Raw genomic sequence first — 24,327 nt, 5'->3', positions numbered from 1 at the left:
TTATGGCGGAAGTGTTTGGATTTAAAATACCTAGAACCTCTATGTTTCTACTAATGGGAAATATTAAAGGCATAGTCCCTAAAAGTGATCAATACTTATGTAAGATCCTTCTTGCGGCTTGCAAAAAAACTATAACTAGGAATTGGCTTAAAGATACAACTTTGAAGTGTAAACAATGGTTTGGAATTATTGAAGAAATCATGGATATGGAAGAACTTACTTATATTTTAAAGATGAAAAAAGGTGCTTTTAAAAGGGACTGGGAAAAGTGGTTGATATATAAAGAATGTAAAGACATCTTTAACTAAGTAAACAGTAATGGCTATTAGAATGGTCCTCACCAGTTTGGCTTTGTTGTTCAGTGTTTCTTTTTCTTTCCTTCTTTCTTTCTTTTATTTATTTATTTTTTATAGGGGGGTTAGTGCATACATATAATTTTAGGAATGCAGGTAAACGATGATTTATATTTGAGAATATGCGTGGATATTGTAACAGCCCCGGGGCCGTATAAAGTTGTATAAGTATAAAGCTGTCTATGCCATGTAACATACATCTACGATGTATTTAAGCATAATCTCCTTCCTTCTGTTAATATTGTTTTTGCTTTAATTGTTCATCCTGTAAATCAAAAATTAAAAATAAAAGTGATAAAAAAAAAAGAATGGCGTGTGGGGGGGTAAAGAAATGTTCACTTCCCTGTCTTGTAGCAGCTGCTGATCGCCCTGTCTCCAGCCTCCACCTTCGCTGCTCTCCTCCTTTCTTCCCCGGACAGTCTGTAGCCCAATGTCCCTCCTGCTTACACAGCCTGCATCTCTTGCATTCTCTGAATTCATGGTCGTCAGTCTTACACAAGCCGCAACTCCATCTTCGCTGGTTTCCGTAGCCTTTCTTCCTGTCAGGTCACTTCTGCTGTGGTTTCGATGTGCTGACATTAGATGCCAGCTGAAGATGTCTCTCTCCCTTCGCCTTGACTTTGTCTTTCTTTGTCAGCAGCTGTTGCTCTGCATGTACCGTGTGTGCCAGGGTGGAGGTCAATCACTCTTCCATTCAATGTAACTTGCTTTCACTGCTTGTGCGATCTCAGGTCTCAGGAAAAAGTTAATTCAGGTCTCCTCCACTGTCAGAGTCGGGCGCTTGTGGTGCTTGTCTTCTGGGCGGAGAGCAGTCGAGGTCAGGGTTCAGCTTCAGGGCTTTCAGCTCTGCCACGGGATAGTGATGATTATATGCCGGCGGTGCCAGCACAATCGTCGTTGCATGTGGGAAAACACAAACATACTTTTCAAAAGTATAAATAAATACAAATGTTCTGGTGGTGCTGACACACAAACAGATCTTTCACACATTTTATTTTACATTCCACATTTTCAACCCTACATGCTAATTCTTTCTGCATTTGCTTTTGTTCTCTTCTATCTGCTTCCTTAAAGCAACAGCCCACTGTCTGTTCACATTCTTACACACATGTTGAACGCAGCCACAACTCTGTTTCGTGCGCTGCCCTGTCCCACTGATTCTCGCACCACTCTCAGTGCTCAGTGTTCCCTCCCCTGGGGAAATCATGGTATTTGATCAGTTTCTCTATGTCCTGCATACATTCTCCTATAGTTTTTTCTCATTTGACAGAAAACCGGTGTATCAAATTCAGCAATCTAACTTTGAGATTTCCCCATACTGGCTGTTTCTGTTTCTCTGTGGGTTACTGTTCGACGCACGACGCACGTCTTATCATCTGTCGGACGTCTCCAACAGATCTGATTTTTAACCCAAGACTCAGCTAAGGGTGCACTCCCTAGTGCTTTGTTAATTACAATTTACTCAAAATCTTCATTTCAGCTAACCTAATTAAACAATTTCTGCGAGAACTCAGTCTCCGTTAGAAAACCTCTTGACCTATCAGGTCTCAGTCTTTGTTCGAGAACCTCTTGCACTCGGACCACACAAAAAACAGTCTCAGCCAATATGGTTCGCTCACTTTCATACCAAAAGAAAATAATTTAGTCGTCCCTTACCAGAGATATTTGGGTTGCCATGGGTTCGTTTTCATTTGATTCCAGTGGAGTTTCTCCTGGCCCTGGTGCGGTCGGCCCCTCTCTCTTAAGCTTACGAGGTAGAGCTGGAACTTCAGTCCAGGTGGCCAAACACCATCCGCACTCAGATCCAGACGGCACTTCCAAGGAATCCCACTATTCTGAAACCAAATTGTTGTGGCAAAAAATTATCAACCAACCATTATCACTGCGTAAGAGACACTCTGACTCAAACAGTCTTTTAAAAAAATTGTATTCTTGCAAGAAGGACCCGGTCATTACACAGGAGTTAATCTGTGCCGTGAGTGGGACCCAGAGGGGAGGGCTGACTTGTATTTTATACTCTTTTATCCCAAGGTTTCTCAACAAAAGCAGATCCTCCCTTCTGCATCCCTCAGACACAGAGGCATTCCCCTGCAATGATTATCACTGATCAATGAGTAGCAAAATTTCTACAACATAGTCAACCTTAGCAGCAGAAACACAAGAGAACAAAGAGGAAAGAAGAGATTGACGGTCTTGCTAGAATATAATTTAAATCAGACTGGAGAAGCTTGAGTAGATCAACATAATACTGAAAATATTGAAACTGTTTCTAAGGATCTAAGGCTGCCAGATCAACATGACATCTCAGGACAAGCAGATGGTCTTGCGACTGGATGCCGAATCGGTCCGGGCGCTAAAAGACGGCATAAATTTTCAGAAAAACCCAGAGGATGGTAAATGTTACATCATTTATAGAGACAAAGACAAACTTCGGGCCTGCAAGAACCAGTGCAAGCACCAGGGCGGACTCTTCATTAAAGACATTGAGGATATAGATGGCAGGTCAGTGAATTTAGGCTAATGTGATAAGCAAATAACACATTTACTTGCTATTTTACAAAATATTTTTTTTAATCTTCATTGCATGCTTAACAGTATGTCTGTGAGCATGCACAAAGTAGTCTGAATTTCCCAGGGAACACATTCACTGATAAAATGGATAACTAAGTTGATTTTGGATAAAAGTGCTTGTCAAATGCATCTAGCTAAATGAGTGGACTAACAACCAGAACCAGTATGCAACGTGTACGGTTCAGTATGCAAGTACACTGTATTGTGTACTTCAAAGTGCAATTGGCATTGTATTGTCCAATGTATAATGTATAGTTGAATACGATTTAAATACACTATACAATGATTACGGCAATAATAGTGCACATTCTTTAGTTAAATGCATTGTAAAAATGTTTCAGCACACAAACTTAGCACAGAAATGTATTACACTTATTGCAAGTCATGCAGAATTTGTACACTTGTATCGTATTTGTGTTTTTGTAACAGAACGGTGCGCTGTACCAAACACTACTGGAAACTTAATGTGGCCTCAATGGAGTATGTGAACCCTCCTGACAGTTTCATGCAAGATGAACTTGGTAGGATCAAATGTAACTACAGCACACAACTGCTGGTAGCTTGTAGGACCAAAAAAGAACGTGGCACATTCAATGTACTTTTATGGCACATAACCACAACACAAAACAACAGGGACAAAATGGTTGTTCTTTTGATTATTAACTGACTCAAACTGGGCAAGTTAATAGACTCCTGGTAGAGTACATTTTCATTAAGATTTCATTTTTTTAGATACCCACTGAAAAGCCAAAACATTATGACCACTCACAAGTGAAGCAAATAACGTTGATCATCTCCTAACATGGGTAGATTAGATGCTAAGGTCTGGGTAGATTAGATGCAAAGCGAATTGTCAATGTGTTGATTGTGGGAGAAATGTGCAGGAGTAAAGACCCGAGCGACTTTGACAAGGGCAAAATAGTTTTGGCCTGACGACTGGGTCAGAGCATCTCTGAAGCGGCAATGCTTGTGGGGTGCTTTCGGTAAGCAGTGGTGAGTACCTACTGACAGTGGTCAGAGGGGGGGACAAACCACAAATTGGCGACAGGGTGTTGGGCACCCAAGGCTAATCGATGCACGAGGGCAACGAAGGCTATCCTGTCTGATTTGAACTGACAGAAGGTCTACACACCCTGTGTGTATGGGGCTGCGTAGCGGCAGACCGGTCAGAGTCCCCAAGATGACCCCTGTCCACCATTGAAAGCGTCTACAATGCATCAGAACTGGACCTTGGAGCAGTGGAAGAAAGTCACCTGGTCCGTTGAGGCCATGTATATGTGTGCCATTTACCTGGTGAAGTGATGACACCGGGATGCACTGTGGGAAGATGACAAGCCAGGGATGTCAATTTGACAAGTACCACCTACCTAAACATCGTTGCACGCCAGGTACACCCCTTCTTGGCAATGGTATACCTTGATGGCAGTGGCCTCTTTCAGCAGGATAATGCGCCCTGCCACACTGCACACATTGTTCGGGAATGGTTTGAGGAACATGATGAAGAGATAATAATGTTGACTTGGCCTCCAAATTCCCCAGATCTCAATCCGGTTGAGCATCTTTAGGATGTGCTGGACCAACAAGTCCAATACTGAATGTTCTCTCAAGCGCAGGTTAAACTATCAAACAGTCATGACATCTGAAACATTCGTGAATGGAATTGGTTACTAACGTTTTTTCGTCCAATAGTCCAATTTTAACTGCCCCATCTTTCAATAATTGTTCCTTTGCAAAGCTTGAATCATGTTGTGACTGGTTCACAAGCAATCCTGATATGAGCCGAGAAAAACATACAGTCCACATTGAAATATTCTTAAAACGCAACCGTATCTACGGTGACGTTGGGTGCTTCAACAGGCCAAAGTAGGGATGCTGGTCTTCTCCAGAGTGACATCTCAAATATTCCCGGTTTGTGTTTCTCCCAGTCAGTGGCAGCATGAGACATGTTTGCACTTATACCACTCTTAAAATGCGGCGCACATCACCAGTGTTGCGTGGAAATGCATCAATATGACTAAAGACGTCCATCTAGTACATGTTTACAAAAGACCAGAGATGGGACCAAGTCACACATGTGCAAGTCTCAAGTAAGTCTCAAGTCTTAACCTTCAAGTCTCAAGTAAGTCCCAAGTATTTTTTTCTTGGGCAAGTCAAGTCAAGTCAAGTCACAGGCTATGCCAAGTCAAGTCCAGGTCAAGTCACAGGCTATGTCAAGTCAAGTCCAAGTCAAGTCACAGGCTATGTCAAGTCAAGTCCAAGTCAAGTCACAGGCTATGTCAAGTCAAGTCCAAGTCAAGTCACAGGCTATGTCAAGTCAAGTCACCTTTGTAATTTTTAAAAATTGTAATTTTACCTGCAGAATCTGATCATAATAACATTAAACTTTGTTACATTTCTCCTCTCTCTCTCACACACTCTCTCTCTCTCTCTCCCACTCTCTCACACCCACACTCACTCACTCACTCACTCACTCACTCACTCACTCACTCACTCTCGCGCTCTCACACACACACAGAGTATATCCATTAGTCATTACCTCTTTTACAAGGTATTGCACCTTGAGGTACCAGCGTGCGTGAACGTCATGGCAACGTACAAAACAAAGTAGGCCTACCTCGCGCGGGAAACACTTAACGTAAATGCGCGTAACTAACGTAAATCAAGCATGCTAGTATGCAGCATAAGCCACAAAGTGTTGGCGAAATAAAAAATTAATGGACAGATTTTTTTTTCCCAGAAAACTTCTTGCACAAAATAAATTCAAGCACTTTCAAGGACCTGTATCTATGTATGTTTATTTTCAAGAACTTTCCAGGGCCTTGAATTTTATTTTTCAAATTCACAAACTTTCAAGGATTTCAAGGACCCGTGGGAATCCTGCTATTATTACATTAGCTAACTACCAACTAACCAGATAAAATTAACAAATTGACAAGCACTTACTGGGCAGAATGGCTCTTCAAATGTCAGACGAAATTGGAGGTTGTCGTCTGGCTGTCCGCGATCTTAACGTTGCATGTCTTGCAAAGCGCTGTTCGTCTTTTGCCATCTTGATAATAATTTTTGAAGCCGAAAGCGATGACCCTCGGTAACGTTACCCCTCCGGCTGACATGTTGATGTGTTATCTGATCTAAGTGGGCGTGGTGTGCGTAAGGTACGAGAGGTCATGGCTGATGATAGCCTATAGTGTCGTGATCCAGTCATGACAAAACTATTCTCAGCCTGCGCTCCAGCTGGATCAACTTTATTTTTTAAAATAATGTACATATTTTATATTCAAATTGAAAACTTGATGTGATTAACACTCAAGTCATTCAAGTCTTCGTGTCTCAAGTCAAGTCAAGTCCCGAGTCTTTAACTTCCAAGTCCGAGTCAAGTCTCAAGTATTTTATTTTTTGTCAAGTCAAGTCACCAAGTCACAAGTCCCCATGTCTGCAAAAGACCAACTATTAAAATAGCACAAATGGGTGCAGTCCAGGACACCTTCAAAACAGCACAAGGGGGTGTCCTTTTTAGAGTTATAACTTGATATCGCGTCTTTTAAAAGCGGCGCGAGAGGCATGATAGCGTTGAAAACCGCGTGTTTTTATGTAAAAAGCGTTTAAATCCAGATGGGCATCCTGAGAAATTCGACTATGAATGAATGTCCCATGACAGTCCCATCTCTCTCCTCTTCACCTCTGTGATTGACTGAGCACCAGTTGGCATTGATGTCTTGCTGAGGAGGCATTCAAATGCAGATGTATTGAGTCCTTATGACATCACAAGTTCAGAACATTCCAAACAAGCTGTATTGGCAGTTTGGTTTAAATAAATGCCCCTGTTCTATTAAGGAGACAGTTTTAAGTTCTTTATAGTACAATGACCTCTTACATGTCAACGCTGAGGTTAATTTATATATTCTGATTTACAACTACATATTCAGGAATTATACATATACTTTCGGTATATATAAATGCCTTTTATAATGGATTTCTAGCAATATATTCACTTTTACAATTACACTCATAATTTTAAATATGCATATAAGATTTATGAATATAAATTCATACATAAATTCTAACGTATTTTGTTTGAATGTGTGTAGAGGCAGTGTTAGCAGATGCAGATGGTAGTTTAGAGTTGGTTTAGTTGGTTGAATCCTCCAGATCCTTGGAACGTGGACCCCAGAGAAGCGCAAGCCCTACAAGCCGGCGAGATCACGGTAACATTTAACTTTCAACACTGACTGCACACACTGGGTTGAAAAGTGACAGAAGTGATTTCTTTAAAATCACAGGTATTTCAGGTCATTTCCCCACGCTTGAAAACCCATCAACAATGAAAATGAAAACCAACTACTTTTGGAGGGGGGGCCCTTGGAGATAATTGTCCCCGGGGCCTTTGCAAGTCATAATCCGTCCCTGTTTATAGACGTTAACATGAGACTTTACCTTATTAACCTAGTCTATGCAAGATAATATCAAATATTTCTGCTCCTGTCATGAATTTATTAAATTGTTTTGCTGAAACAGGTGGGTAAATACATTTGATGTGCATCTTTTGTTGTGTTTCAGTTGAAGTACATTACGCATGCGTGCATGGAGCTTAAAGCTGGGAATAAGCAGATGATGTTTGACCCGTGGCTAACAGGTCCGGCGTTTGCCAGAGGATGGTGGCTTTTACACGAGCCTCCGACTGATGCGATGGAAAGACTCTGTCAGGCTGATCTCATTTACATCAGCCACATGCACTCCGATCATCTCAGGTTTGTTTCTCATTCACACACACGCTTCTGCTAGGCTAAACTCTCCTCAGCAGGTGGTTTTGGTCATAGCACCCCTGGTGGTGATTTTAGGAAAAGTTGTGTTACTCCGGTGAATATTTCTCAGGGAAGCTTTATTTTTGAAAGTCAATTTATCTTAACTCTTTCAGACTCTGTATCCATTCAAATGGGAGGGAAATCTGGCCCAAAAGTTGTTGAGCGGGGAGTGCGGGGGGTTGGTGTTGAGGTGTCCCTGTCCTTTTCTGTCGTGACGCCATTTTGTGGCCTGTTCTGCATTACGCGGCGGCCCATTTCAGCTTTTCACATCCCATTCACAGTGATAGTAAAGGGTTAAACCACAATGGAATCATGTGACAAAACAACATGGCGCTGACCACAGCGGAGTTCGTCTTTGGGAGAAACGGCAACAAAACTACATCCTAAATAAGTTTTCACATTGAAATCTAAAAGAGTCTAAAGATTAGAGTCTCTAGATTCATCAGATATGCCAGTTTATTTATTTTTTTCAATTTATCACGAAAAGCCATGCTGCTAAACACAATGTGCGCTAATGTGCACTGTAGCGCAATTTGTCCTTAGAATTCCTATATTTACTGTACATTCTCACATAGAATCAATGGATGCATCCAAAAACTGGAAAATGTGTCTTTCAGAGGCTTTATATGGCGTTAGGATGAAAATAAGATGCATTTCAAACTGTTCTGAGACCAGTGCAGACAGACAGAACACTGGAGGTTAAGTCATTCACTAAATAGGGAGCAAGGGAGCATCCTATAGCTCTCCTATAACTGTTCTGAGACCAGTGCAGACAGACAGCATACTGGAGGTTAAGTCATTCACTAAATAGGGAGCAAGGGAGCATCCTATAGCTCTCCTATAACTGTTCTGAGACCAGTGCAGACAGACAGCACACTGGAGGTTAAGTCATGCACTAAATAGGGAGCAAGGGAGCATCCTATAGCTCTCCTATAACTGTTCTGAGACCAGTGCAGACAGACAGCACACTGGAGGTTAAGTCATTCACTAAATAGGGAGCAAGGGAGCATCCTATAGCTCTCCTATAACTGTTCTGAGACCAGTGCAGACAGACAGCACACTGGAGGTTAAGTCATTCCCTAAATAGGGAGCAAGGGAGCCTCCTATAGCTCTCCTATAACTTTTCTGAGACCAGTGCAGACAGACAGCACACTGGAGGTTAAGTCATTCACTAAATAGGGAGCAAGGGAGCATCCTATAGCTCTCCTATAACTGTTCTGAGACCAGTGCAGACAGACAGCACACTGGAGGTTAAGTCATTCACTAAATAGGGAGCAAGGGAGCATCCTATAGCTCTCCTATAACTGTTCTGAGACCAGTGCAGACAGACAGCACACTGGAGGTTAAGTCATTCACTACATAGGGAGCAAGGGAGCATCCTATAGCTCTCTATGCAGTTAAGTGCGTTCACTCCTAAAATCTGATAAAATCTGGTTGGCTGTGATTGGATGATGCTGGGCATTACTTTGAATCTGAATTAATTATGCACATTTCTGATTAATATCTCTAAAATCAAAAATGGAAATGCAAAATGCACACAGCACTTATGCTCTGGTCTCAGGAGATTAAACCTTATAGTTAGTGAGACTAGTGTCCTTGTGACAACTAGCCCCCGTCTCCCTTTTAGAAGCAGCTTCTGTGCAGCGTAAATATGGTGTTACATTTCTACAGTCTTTCGTTTGGCACAACGCATAAACATCCTTTAAAATCTAACATAACATCTCTCTTTTATCAGCTACCCCACATTGAAACTTGTCTCCAAAAAGCGGCCTGATATTCCCATTTACGTTGGAGACACCTCACGGCCGGTGTTCTGGTAAGAAAAGCCTTTAGGGTACTGAATCTCTTCTGAGTTTGTTGCCAAGCAGGCACGACTGGAAAAACAGATTGTGTTGCAATTATCCGGCAGGTATTTGGGGAAAAGTGGTGTGAAATTAACAAACATCAACGTCGTGCCTTTTGGGGTATGGCAGAATGTAAGTGACTCACCTTGGTTTTTTCTCTTGGATAATTTTCATACACACACATCATATTCTTTACAATATTTTTGAGTGTTTTGCTTTATAAATTTTTTTATCTTTTTCAAGGTCAATGAAAACCTGAGATTTATGATTCTAATGGACGTTGTTCACCCTGAGATGGATACCTGCTTAATCGTGGAATATAAAGGTATTTAATCGAACTCTTCTCCTTTAAGACTCTGATGTTTTGCCTGAAAAACAAATAACAAATCTCATATTTCAATCTCAATGAATTCAATCTTATCTTAATCCTGTACATGCAGTTCAAACATCCGTTTGTTGACAGGCTTACAGTTTATATGTCATTAACTAGTTGTCTAAGCGTGTTTTATACAAATGAAAGTAGAGAAGATAAACACGAGGCCACGTGCAACTGATTAAATAATGTGCATCGATCTTGTCTGCTGTTAATAGAAAGAGGTTTGGGAAAGTAGAGCGTTGTTTTTTATTATAATACACTTGAGAATAAATGCTGTTAGGTCATTGACATCAAACCTGGTGCCAAATGAAATGAAAGTAAATCATGTCCTAAATCAGCGTTTCTCAACGGGGGCGGTACCGCCCCCTAGGGGGCGTTTGGACAGCGTTGGGGGGCGGTGAGAACGAGGCAGCAGAGAGGGGGGCGCTCAGGCACAAATGGGGGGCGTTACTCAGAGGTACTCAACAGGCGGCCTGCGCAAAAATCTTTTCAGCTCTTCTCCTTAGCCTATGTCTTCGTCTTGCTCGGATTACTGCTGCCACTTCACCAGGAGGATATGCCAGGAGAGCCGCTTCCTAAGTTACACATGCTTTTAAGAAGCGGAGAATTTTCAGCGCAAAATAGAGGCGCGCTTTCACCGGCTTTTTCTGTACATAACGCGGAATACATAATTAGGCGCAGTTTACGCTTCCCCTCCCATCTATTTATGTGACACTCCCACTTTCCCCTTGTCCATCCCATGAATGCATATGCATGACACGAAAAGCGCATTTTGCCATTTTAAATTGCGACAGGCAATCTGCGCTTTCATCTCGGTGCGTCACGTTCGTACAAACCTCGCCATGGTTTTATGCGCACTTTGCGAAACAAATACGCCTGAAGTGGGCGCAAAAGCGTTAGTACATCTGGCCCTGAGAATTTTAATTGTAATGTGATGATCGGGTGCGGATATCTAATCGGAGAAAATCATTGGTGATGGTGAGTTTGTTTTTAACAGCTGATTCGGGTGACGTTAGAGCTGATCCGCGCATCTCTACTCTGCAATGTGTAATTGGCCGATGGGAATAATAAAGTCATAATAATATAAATATTGATTTTATATTATTTGTCTTTTTGCAGTTATTCACCTAGTATATTAATATTAACTTAAGTTCTCTCCCTCGTGTCCCGCAAAATCAGGTCTGCTGACCTGCAACAGAGCAATAGCCAGGTGGTCACCCTACGTTACTCACTGTTATTCATCACAACGTTTAAGCCTCTGACAACTCATACAATGTTCATTTGAATGTAAAATAAAATTATGTCTGTGCAAATTAATGAATTCATATTTAAATGTTGCTAATAACCCACTCGGCTAGTTACCGGCAAATGATCTCCATAGCAACGCCTAAAACAAATGCCGCAGCTGTCAGAGTGGTAGAAATGACCGTTTGTAGGCTATTCAAATTTGAAGCCTAGTATATATCGCCTAATTGAGTGCGCGAACGACCGCTGCTTTTTCATTGGCCATTTAGGTTAGTTACGTTATTGTTCACGTGATTGGTTCATCTTAAAAAAAATTTTGTGTGAGCCTGAATTTGTTTGAATTTCTAAATACATTTGAAATACCTTTCAAACAATCCATGTGTTTTTGCATTTTTTTCCAAACACAATATTACTCAACTTGAGGCTTTTACATGTAGTTTAAATACAATAAGAAACTTCTGTTTCAGTTTTTTTTTTTTTTTTACCAAAAACTCAGGCTTCAGGTATCTGTTTGGCTGTAATTGTATTTGCTGTAAGTAGTTTATTTTCTTAGGGGGCGTTAAGAGGATCATGAAGAGGTCAGGGGGGCGTTTGTTCAAAAAAGGTTGAGAACCACTGTCCTAAATCAAATACCTTGAACCCTCTTCCAAGGTCACATGATCTTGAATACAGTCGACTGCACTAAACCAAACAACGGACGTCTGCCGCATGGTGTTGACCTTATGATGAGCGACTTCGCAGGTGGCGCATCTGGATTTCCAATGACATTTCATGGGGGCAAATACACAGGTGTGATTGTTTGAAAACGTAGATTATGGGGAATAAAGTGCGAGAGACAAACAAGTTCCAAAGTCTGAGACAACATTGAAAATTTGGGATTTTTTTTCATTTAACCCTTGTGCATCAATTAAAAAAAGTTACACATAGGTTCATTATGGACAAAAATGGCCATGTCCAAAAACTGTCATAAAAATATTATAGATTTATATTTTTTTTTTCACTTTCACTGACATAATTTTTTTAACCAGCATCAGCTCTAATCATAATGACCAAACATTCATTCATTTTTAGAATTTTAACCCTTTAAACGCTGGTTTGTTTACATAATGCCACTGTTTTTTTTTTAGGAAAAAATGAAAAATAGTAATTATTTTCAATTTAATAGATGCTAAGCAGAATTTTTTTCTTTGATTATTAGAGCCTCGGATATGTCAGTGATTAACAACAACATTCATTTTGATGCTTTCATATTTTTTATGCAGTATCAGATTTTAAAAAAGCTACCACTCAGGTCCATAATGGACAAAAATGGCCATGTCAAAAAGTGTCATAAAAATATTATAGAATAATATTTTTTTCTACTTTCACTGACTTATATTTTAACAGGCATCAGTTCTAATCATAATTACCAAACATTCATTTATTTTCAGAATTTTAACACTTTAAACGCCGGTTTGTTTACATAATGCCACTGTTGTTTTTTATAAAAAATATAATATATAAAAAATCGCAGTTTTAATGGGTTTCAATGTGCCATTTTTGTCCAAAACGACGCTAAGAGGGAGTATTTTGTGTAACTAGTGCAAAAAATATTTTTTTAAAGAAAATAGGGTGAAATATTAAAATTCCAATAAAAATTCACACCTGTGGAAAATGTTATGCAGTTAGCATTAACACAGACAAAGTTATCAAAAAAACAAAACTGAAAAAGCCAAAAATGTCCACAAGGATGCACAAGGGTTAAGACAATTTTCAGAGCATGAGGTAAAATGAAAAACATGTAATTCTACATTATTTCTACATCACTAATCTAAGTGCATCATGATCGCATGCCAAATCGACATGCTGCTTCTGAATGTTCATCCACCATTCTGCCAATAGAAATCTGGTAACCTTGCCCCGTGGGGCTATTGAGCAACCTCCGAGACACTGGTTCGGTGGGAAGCAGGAAGCAAAGTTATGCACATAAACAATGGCGAGCGCACCTCAGAGGCAGGGAAGGATTACCGACTGGGGCCCTTGGCTGCCCGGGGGTGCCCTGTGCTTTAAGATCTAGTTTGCAGTAATCTGTTTTTCAGACGTTTTTGTTTAAGAATGTTTGTATATCTAGGGGCCTGGGTAGCTCAGCGAATATTGACGCTGACTATCACCCCTGGAGTCTCCAGTTCGCATCCATGGCATGCTGAGTGACTCCAGTCAGATCTCCTAAGCAACCAAATTGGCCCGGTTGCTAGGGAGGGTAGAGTCACATGGGGTAACCTCCTCGTGGTGGTGATTAGTGGTTCTCGCTCTCAATGGGGCGTGTGGTGAGTTGTGTGTGGATCGTGGAGAGTAGCATGAGCCTCCACATGCTGTGAGTCTCCGCGGTGTCATGCACAATGAGTCACGTGATAAGATGCGCGGATTGACGGTCTCAGAAGCGTACGAACTGAGATTCGTCCTCTGCCACTCGGATTGAGGTGAGTCACTACACCACCACGAGGACCTACTAAGTAGTGGGAATTGGGCGTTCCAATTTGGGAGCAATGCCAGAAACTACCTTCAAGCCAGTTTCAGTGCATGCTGTCATAAAAGCAAAAGGGGGACATACCAAATACTAAGAAATATCTTAATATACGTAAACCTATCCCACTTTTCACTTTAATTATATTAAAGTATATTAATAATTTGCATGAACATTTTGGTATTAAATCAGACAAACATTTTCACTAGTGGACTCTGGACTTTTGGACCCGACTTACTTTTGCTTTGTCTCATTGTACAAAATACATATTAAAGCACACGTCTGTCTGCAATCATGATTCTAATGTGGGGGTTTTTCCGTGGACAGAAAGCTGGAAGGCAGATTTCATTAAGAATGAGAGGAAGAAACTGTTAAACTACAAGACACTGCTGGTGAAGTCCTTACAGCCCAAGATATACTGTCCATTCGCTGGCTACTTCACCGAAGCTCACCCTTCAGACAGGTCTATTTAAAATCTTTACTATGAGAAATTCATCCTAATGTTTAGCTCAAGTATGCCATATCACATTATTTGATAGAGGTGGACCGATTTTTTCCAAATCCAGGTTAAAAATTTACGAAGATGTAACAGGAATATTTGAACGTGACTAATAGGTACATAAAGGAGACAAACATCAAGAACAACCCAGCAGACCTGAACGCATCTATAAGGAAGAGCTGCCCAAATACCTTAACCTGGACTCCTTTACCTGGTTCTGTGCTGGATTTGGCACTTGCTCTGGCTGACAAGTCCAACAGGTCTGTTCAGACGGCTAATAATTAGCATTAGCATGTAGCATGAGTGTACTAATGTAAGTAGAGAACACTGGTATGTAGCATGTGCATTTGTTGTCTAGCACAAATATGTTCGGGTATTTGAAGCATGCATGTATTGGTATGTAGCATGCAGGGCTGGACTGGGAAGAGAAATCGGCCCGGGATTTTAAATAGCAACTGGCCCAAAATTTGAGCCAAGAGTTGTTGGGGGGTGTTCGCTGTCTGCATATTGCGGCGCCGTTTTGTGGTCCGTTCTGCATAATGCGGCAGCTCATTTATGCTTATCGCGGCCATTCGGCCCGTTTCCACCGGACCCTTCGGTTCTTCCGATGGCCAGTCCTCCCCTGATCAGCCCCAAAGTACGTCAGCCCACCGGGAAAATGCCCGGTATGCCAGATTACCAGTCCAGCCCTGGTAGCATGCGAGCATGTTTATGTAGCATGTGTCTATTAGCATGTAGCATGATAGAATAATTCTGCTTTGAAGTTGACTTGAATGGATGATTTACACAGAAATTGCACCTAATGCATATTTTCTGCTCATAATTTTGCACAAAAGCACTTTTACATTAATATATATATTATTTTTTTTTCACTTGTAATTGGAGGTAGCGTTAGTTAGCATAATGTCGATCAGTTCTTGTTACTTTCTGCTATTATTTCCATCTATAATTTTGTAAACATGATTTTCCTTTCTGGTTTTAATACCACAATCGTAGGAATGCCATCACTGAACCGCCAAATGGTTCAAAGATCTATAAGGACAGTTGGGACTTTGACTTGTATTTGGATGAGCTGAATGCTGCTATTTCAGCTGATATCTTTAAATACAAAAGCTGGATCCAGTATTATTATAACTGGGCGGGATTTAAAGGCTACGATCTGGTCATTCGGGTAAATAATGTTTTATTAACCAAACTGGTGGTGGACCTGACAAATACAGCTGCTGTTAGCAGAAGCAAACACATTGTTAACATATATACTGACGAATGTTTTCTCATCAGGTAATTGAGACCGATGATGATTTCAAGCCATTGGATGGTGGTTACGATTACCTTGTGGACTTTATGGATCTTTCCATCCCAGATAAAAGACCGGATAGAGATCACTCATATGAGGAGGTAACTGAGAAAAATATCCTTGACCTTTAGCCTGAAAATGCTCCTAATCTCAATGGCAGTGAATAACTCGATTTTTTAGACCTTCCTTCTTAACAAGCCGGATCATTCATATCTGTAGCACAAACAGCACAGGACGAGTTACATGCCAATGTTTGTACTTTTGTTTCTTCTCCCCTTTTCTCTCCAATTTGGCATGCCCAATTCACAATGTGCTCTAAGTCCTCATGGTGGCATAGTGACTCGCCTCAATCCGGGGGGTGGATGGCGAATCTTTTGTCGTCCATTAAAACTTTATGTTGACTGTTCAGCCTGTTCCCGCCTCCTCCTTGCTCATCCTTACACTGTTACACTAATACACCAATAAAACTCCACAAATAAATAAAATGTGTGTGTGCGTGCGTGCGTGTGTGTGTGCGTGCTAGATTAAGAACAGAGTGGGGGTGATGAGACACGTGGTTCTGAACGGGCGGTTATGGGACGATCTGTACATCGGCTTCAATAACAAAATGAGTCGAGATCCTGATGTTTACCACCACAAGTAAGATGCACACAAATACATACAAACCAAACAAACATATGGCATCAGAATTATATCAACAGATGTATATAACACAATGGAGTAGCATTCAATTAAACTATGTCATGATTGTAACACAATATAATAAACATCTGGGGATCGTGTTATCTGGACATGTACGTGTGCAAGTGAATCATTTTAATTGCCTTTTCAGCAGATTAATTTAATGTTAATTGCAAAGGAGCAAAGAATAGTCATTTTGCCCCACCGAGAGCGAGAACCACATCGAGGAGGTTACCCCATGTAACTCTACCCAACTGGGCCAATTTGGTTGCTTAGGACACCTGACTGGAGTCACTCAGCATGCCCTGGATTCAAACTCGTGACTCCAGGGTCTTAATCAGCATCTTTACTAGCTGAGCTACCCAGGCCCCGTTTAAAATCAATTTGAATGGTTTTACAGGGTAACGTTGCCCATGTTAACGTTTGGACATTGGGTTGTATTGGAATCACAAGCGGAATACTTTTATATATAAATACAGAACATACAGTATATAGCATGAAGCCAGCACTTTGTTGAATCCATGTCACGAAGCATTCAGGCCGTTCATATATATATATATATATAGTTAGTATAAATAGGCTATATACTGTATATATTCATTCATTCCTTTAAAATAACTTTTGAGCTGTTTCCATCGTTTTGCGATTGTCCAAAAGAGAGAAATGGATTACATCAACACTCATTTACTCTTCCTTGCATTTCCGGATGTCATCCTCAAATTTTCCCTCCTGAAATTCTCAACGTTACAATCTATTATGATATCAACTTACCATACAAACTATTATGACGTCATCTTACCATACAAGCTATTATGATGTCATCTTACCATACAAGCTATTATGATGTCATCTTAACATACAAGCTATTATGATGTCATCTTACCATACAAACTATTATGACGTCATCTTACCATACAAGCTAATATGATGTCATCTTACCATACAAGCTATTATGATGTCATCTTACCATACAAGCTATTATGATGTCAACTTACCATACAAGCTATTATGATGTCATCTTACCATACAAGCTATTATGATGTCATCTTACCATACAAGCTATTATGATGTCATCTTACCATACAAGCTATGATGTCATCTTAACATACAAGCTATTATGATGTCATCTTACCATACAAGCTATTATGATGTCATCTTACCATACAAGTTATTATGATGTCATCTTACCATACAAGCTATGATGTCATCTTAACATACAAGCTATTATGATGTCATCTTACCATACAAGCTATTATGATGTCATCTTAACATACAAGCTATTATGATGTCATCTTACCATACAAACTATTATGACGTCATCTTACCATACAAGCTAATATGATGTCATCTTACCATACAAGCTATTATGATGTCATCTTACCATACAAGCTATTATGATGTCAACTTACCATACAAGCTATTATGATGTCATCTTACCATACAAGCTATTATGATGTCATCTTACCATACAAGCTATTATGATGTCATCTTACCATACAAGCTATGATGTCATCTTACCATACAAGCTATTATGTCAACTTACCATACAAGCTATTATGATGTCATCTTACCATACAAGCTAATATGATGTCATCTTACCATACAAGCTATTATGATGTAATCTTACCATACAAGCTATTATGATGTCATCTTAACATACAAGCTATTATGATGTCATCTTACCATACAAGCTATTATGATGTCATCTTACCATACAAGCTAATATGATGTCATCTTACCATACAAGCTATTATGATGTCATATTACCATGCAAACTATTATGATGTCAACTTACCATACAAGCTATTATGATGTCATCTTACCATACAAGCTATTATGATGTCATCTTACCATACAAGCTATTATGATGTCATCTTACCATACAAGCTATTATGATGTCATCTTACCATGCAAACTATTATGATGTCATCTTACCATGCAAACTATTATGATGTCAACTTACCATACAAGCTATTATGATGTCATCTTACCATACAAGCTATTATGATGTCATCTTACCATACAAGCTATTATGATGTCATCTTACCATGCAAACTATTATGATGTCATCTTACCATACAAGCTATTATGATGTCATCTTACCATGCAAACTATTATGATGTCAACTTACCATACAAGCTATTATGATGTCAACTTACCATACAAGCTAATATGATGTCATCTTACCATACAAGCTATTATGATGTCATCTTAACATACAAGCTAATATGATGTCAACTTACCATACAAGCTATTATGATGTCATCTTACCATACAAGCTATTATGATGTCATCTTACCATACAAGCTATTATGATGTCATCTTACCATACAAACTATTATGATGTCAACTTACCATACAAGCTATTATGATGTCATCTTACCATACAAACTATTATGATGTCATCTTACCATACAAGCTAATATGAGGTCATCTTACCATACAAGCTATTATGACGTCATCTTACCATGCAAGCTATTATGATTTTTGGAAAAAGTAACTTTTTCCAAAAACAGTCAATATAGTGTTTGGTGCATAAAATACATATGATAATACATTTCAATCCATATTTATAGAGCAAGGAGAGGAAGTTGTCATGGCCAAAGTCTCAAACATTTGGCAACTCTGAAAAGTCCAGCGAGTCCTCTGATAATACCCCAATATTTACCACTGCAGAAAACTTCAATAATAAATGTCCTGCACAAAAATGAGGATAATGACATTTAAAGAGCCTAATGCATCAGATATTAATCTTTTTATAGATTGTCTAATGGTGTAATGTAAAAAATTCTAATTGTCTTACAATTCTTTTATACAGTATGTCAGGCTTATAAAATGGGTTAAGATATCTTTAATGCTTCTGTAATTACAGGCATTCAAACTTGAAAAAAACAACACGAAAAAAGTGTTTTTCTCTCCATTTTTGGAATCACATCATTGGCTGTGCCATGCATTACCACAAGTTGTTTTTCCACGATTTTCCTGGCGCCATGATGATGAATTGATTTCTACTTTCAAAGTACCAATACAACATTTCAAGTGTTAGTTGATGTAAAAATGGGTTCAGGCTCAGCTTGTGCATTTGTCATAACAGCTCAAAAGTAGCTAATGATATTAATGTAACTAACGTCGGTTCACAGCTTTCCATCATCCATACACTCATTAAACTTTGACCATAAGTCAATGTCGAAAGAGGCTCATCGCATCTCTGTAAAGTATCGACACTATGAAGCCACATGCTTTTGGACAGTTTTTACAAATTGATTACACTAAGCATCACATTATCTACTAATAACATACAGTACGCCAATGCGAGTAAAAACAATGAAGCGTCCATTACGAATCATGGAGCACTTCCGCGTTCTGGAAAAAGGTGGAATGCGGCTTTAAACACGGCTCATCCAATCGGATTTATGAGGCAGAACTGTCCACTTTATTAATCAGTATTTCATAAGTAAACTCGACATGATGGACGCATCCAGTGTAGACAGTCTGTGATTTTCATCTATAATATCATGTTTTTGTTTGACAGGTTCTGGAATCATTTTCAGACAGAATTACCACTATCAGCGCCAGACTGGGACCATTTCCGTCAAACAGAGGGCAGCAATGTGAATGCATGACTCACTATAAGGGTGTTTGAGTTGTTTTGTAAACATATTACTTTTGCTTTGATGGGGTTTTGGGGTTTGTAACTTCAGATTTGTAATATATCAATGTCAGGGACAGATTACCGACCAGGCCAATGCCCAAGGGCCCTTGACTGCCTGAGGGCCCTTGACTGCCCGGGGGTGCCCTGGGCTTTAAGGCTGCGCGTCTAGTTTGGTGACCCCCTGCTTGAAAACCCTTTTGAACTCATGCCAATGCAACATAATCACATATCTTATATATATATATATATATATATATATATATATATATGTGTAAAGATTTTGGGAAATTAACAACTGACTCAATCTTCAAAATATTATCAAGAATTGTCCCTCTGTGCCCTAAGCTTTGTGTCTTTGGCGTATTTCCAAAATATTTGAAAGCGAAGTAACATGAAGCTAAGTTGGTTGCATGCTAAACTATTAATTTCAATTAATTGGACAAATGTCTCTCATTGGCTAAGTAAATTGCCTGTTTATTGATTGAAAAATGGACATATGAATGAAAGCAAAAAGTAAATAAATAAAAAGATTCATTATATTAAATTTGTTTTGTGTGTGTGTACTGTATAAATAATCAAGGCTAACTTTTAGAATAGTACTACAAAAAATATATATTTGCTATATTTGCTAACTACACAAATAAAAATATTGTTGAATTTGTTTCTATATTTATATTTATTTTGTGCAATTCTTTTTCTTAGTGCTGTTTTGTTTGTTCTGCTTGATTTGTTATGTCTTATTTCCCTACTATAATTATTAATATGCTTGGTTATATAATTTAATTGGATTGTGTAGATGGTGTTGGTGGTCTCCATTTTTACACACAAATCCGATAGGAAGAGAGCCGTTAGAACGGTGCCGTGACCGTTACTCTGGACGCAGTGTGACAAATGATCGCAAATATTTTTTTGATTTGTTTTTGTTTTTAAGCAAAAGCCAAAAATATTACAACAAAATGGCATTCAAATTACAATCAACTTAATTTGAACATGGACTTAGACACAAAAAGAATAATAATATAAGGAGACATAGAAAAAATAATAAATAAATAATAATAATTACAACCGAATTAAAGTCACCAGGGTACTAAAGAAAATTTATAACAAATTATATTCGTCAATTATATCTATAAAAATCCCAGATTTTTTATTTTGTAATTTTTGACAGGGTTTTCGGAGGAGTTCGTACAGTGGGAGACGAGAGCGTTTCGCGCCAGAAGCTGTTTGGTGCAGTACCGCTTTTAACCACAAGGAGGAGTAAAGGAACGTGTTTCACCACTGAGAGTAGCATCCGGTATTGCGGGATCCATTTGAATGCAACATTGACTTATTTTACAACAATAGCCGCTGAAGATTGAGCTTTTGTATATTTTTATAGGATTGAACTGTGAAAAACAAACATTTTTTACTGAACTTTGAACTCTGAAATGAGAATATATTTAGAAAATAAAATATTTATTTTTATTTATTTTTTGATTTTTTTTATGAAGGTGCTTTCTGAAGTCCTGAAACAACAAAATTGCATATCAAGTAATCGGAAGAGCATTTTTTATTTGGGTATTCATTTTTATTCATCATTGCTATCGTCAATATTGAACATGGAGTCAGAGAACAGTTTTGGGAGAGGTAGAGGCCTATTCATGTTTTCTCATATGCCATCAGTTGGGAGAGGCAGATTTGATTATACTCCAATTCAAGTCCTCCACCACCCCAATTCAGTGAAGGTGGACTGAAACAACCAAGTTTGAGAGAAGGGAACGAGTCGATGGAATTAATAGTGGGGATGGTAGAACGAATGGGACGCTCTATTGGGGCGAGCATAGCTTCCTGCATAGAGTCTAAAGTGTGTAGTTCAAGTATGCAGACTCGTCTGTCTTACACAGAGTTCTAAAATATGAAGTCAAAGAACCTGTTTGTTTTAGGGGGGATCGAGCTGAGCCATATACAATACATGAGCGGGAAGCCATAGTGCTGTCATATTTGCGCAAAACAGGGATGCTAATCGAAGAATAAGCTGATGAAGTCATGAGTAGGCTTATGGGGCGGGCATTGGAAGTTGTGGGCTTGCGTAGTAACCCATCTATTGATTTGTGCAAAGGCCCGAGTCCTATTTTTGAAACAAAATTTCAGTGACACAGCTTTTTCTAGCATGCCATTAGCTGATTTTTATGGCACCCTTACACATGCTGGTATGAACCTCTTTGATTATTTGCTGAGGCTAAATAGGGCCATGGACATGGCTGAGGACTGTTTAAAGAACTGTTGATCAATGGACATCAGCTGATGTTCATGCACGGTTGGAAGAGTTTGGTAGAGAGAAGCGATGTAGGTCTATGCCTATAGTGTCCCCAGCCATTACTCTTCTAAAACAGGACGTTGCTGTTCAGCCTACTGATACAAAGGAATCGGTTTTATCCCAAACGAAGTCTAAAGAGCCCGTTGAACCCATGGAACGAATCTTAGCAATGTTGGAACGTGTCTTGGTGGAAGGTCAATCAAGAAATCAATTGGCCACACCACCCATTTTCACTGCAAAGCAAATCACCTCTGTTTTCTTTGTTACAAAGCAGGTCATTCACTTGCAGAGTGTCCTAAAGCCAAAGCCTGCACAGCTGCCAATGTGATGCCTTAGTCTGATGCTGTTCCACGTATGGGAAAGAATAGGCCTGAATGTGGAGGGGTGAGTGTAAGGCCAAATGATGATCCCCCATCATTGATAGATTATGATCTGGAATCAGTATATAAAAGTGTATGTGAAGAGTATAGTTCCGAATGTACTGTCTTGCAAAACACACAAAAACGTCAGCCATATAATGATTTGTTCTACACTACAGTGACTATCAGTGGAAAAGTTGAGGCAAAAGCAACGCTCGACAGTGGGTCAATGACTTGCACTATGAGCTCCAAGATCTTTCCACAATAGCTGAGAACTGGTGTGTTGTCCAACCTTTCACTTGCCCCAACAGATGTCATTTTGGTCGGCTGCGTTCAACTGATCACAAAGTATAGTCAGGACATTACAGATGTAAAACAGCACCATCACTATCTGAAAAGAGTCATTTATGATCAAATCTAGACAGCAGAATCACTCCAACCCCTTATCCTTGAGTAATCATGATAATTGATCATTTGGTGCTAGAAAATCTCTTGCCATTATATTAAACACAGCTGAAAGATATTTGGTTCATTAAATGAATCTTAACATTGTCTTTGTGTTTGTTTATGAGTTGTCACAGTGTGCAATAGACTGGCGTGTCTTAAGGTCAATATTAGGTCAAAAATGGCAAAAAAGAAACCGCTTTCTCTAGAAACTCGTCAGTCAATCGTTGTTTTGAGGAATGAAGGTTACACAATGCTTGGAAAGCTGTCATATAAAGGTGTAACTACAGTCTTCAAAGACCAAGCACAACTGTCTCTAACAAGGACAGAAAGAGATGTGGAAGACCAGATGTACAACTAAACAAGAGGATAAGTACATGAGAGTCTCTAGTGTGAGAAATAGCCACCTCACATGTCCTCCGCTGACAGCTTCATTGAATTCTACCCGCTAAACACCAGTTTCATGTACAACAGTAAAGAGAAGACTCTTATGGGAAGAATTGCAAAGAAAAAGCCACTATTGAAACAGAAGAACAAAAAGAAAAGGTTCGAGTGGGCAAAGAAACACAGACATTGGACAACAGATCATTGGAAAAGAGTGTTACGGATCTTAACCCCAAAGGTCAAGTGCTACAGGAAGTGTGGGGTGAAAGGTCAAGTGCTACAGGAAGTGTGGGGTGAAAGGTCACCTGAGTATCTGGACAAACTGACCGCTAGAATAACAAGGATCTGCAAAACTGTCATTGCTGCACGTGGAGGATTTTCTGATGAGAACTCTTTGAAGTAGTTTAAGAAGTTATGTTTATTTAGTAATTATTCATGTTATTAATGTCCTGACGATACATTGTGATCAGTCGAATGCCACTTTGGTGAATAAATGTACCAAATTCTTTCCATAAGAGCAAAATCTGTATATTATTCCAAACTTTTGGACACCAGTGTAAATGATAAATGATCTGCAGTTATATAGCGCCTTTTTAACCTTAATGGTATTCAAAGCGCTTTATACTGTGACACATTCACCCATTCACACACACATGATGGCAGAGCTGCCATGCAAGGCACTTGCCAGCCATTGGGAGCAACTTGGTGTTCAGTGTCTTTAACAAGGACACTTCGGCATGTGGAGTCTTGTGGGCCAGGAATTGATCCACCAACCCTGAGATTAGTGGCCGACCTGCTCTACCACCTGAGCCACAGCGTGCGTGTGCGTGTGTGTGTGTGTGTGTGTGTGTGTGTGTGTGTGTGTGTGTGTGTGTGTGTGTGTGTGTGTGTGTGTGTGTGTGTGTGTGTGTGTGTGTGTGTGTGTGTGTGTGTGTGTGTGTGTAGAGAGAGAGAGAGAATTACTTTGAATTACATTGAACATTCAAACAAGTTTTTTTTGTTTTTTGCTTCAAATCAAAGT

The 24,327-nt window shown here is 39.5% G+C and overlaps 1 pseudogene; it reads left to right on the top strand.

Annotated features, from left to right (window-relative positions):
• Positions 1–2,649: 2,649 nt before the first annotated feature.
• Positions 2,650–19,803, top strand: LOC127637184 (cytidine monophosphate-N-acetylneuraminic acid hydroxylase-like; annotated as a pseudogene).
• The last annotated feature ends 4,524 nt before the right edge of the window (positions 19,804–24,327 follow it).

The sequence above is a fragment of the Xyrauchen texanus genome, chromosome 45 (assembly GCF_025860055.1).
Source record: "Xyrauchen texanus isolate HMW12.3.18 chromosome 45, RBS_HiC_50CHRs, whole genome shotgun sequence".
NCBI lineage: Eukaryota > Metazoa > Chordata > Actinopteri > Cypriniformes > Catostomidae > Xyrauchen > Xyrauchen texanus.
Note: the sequence above shows the minus strand (reverse complement) of the source record. Positions and strands in the feature narration are given on the sequence as shown.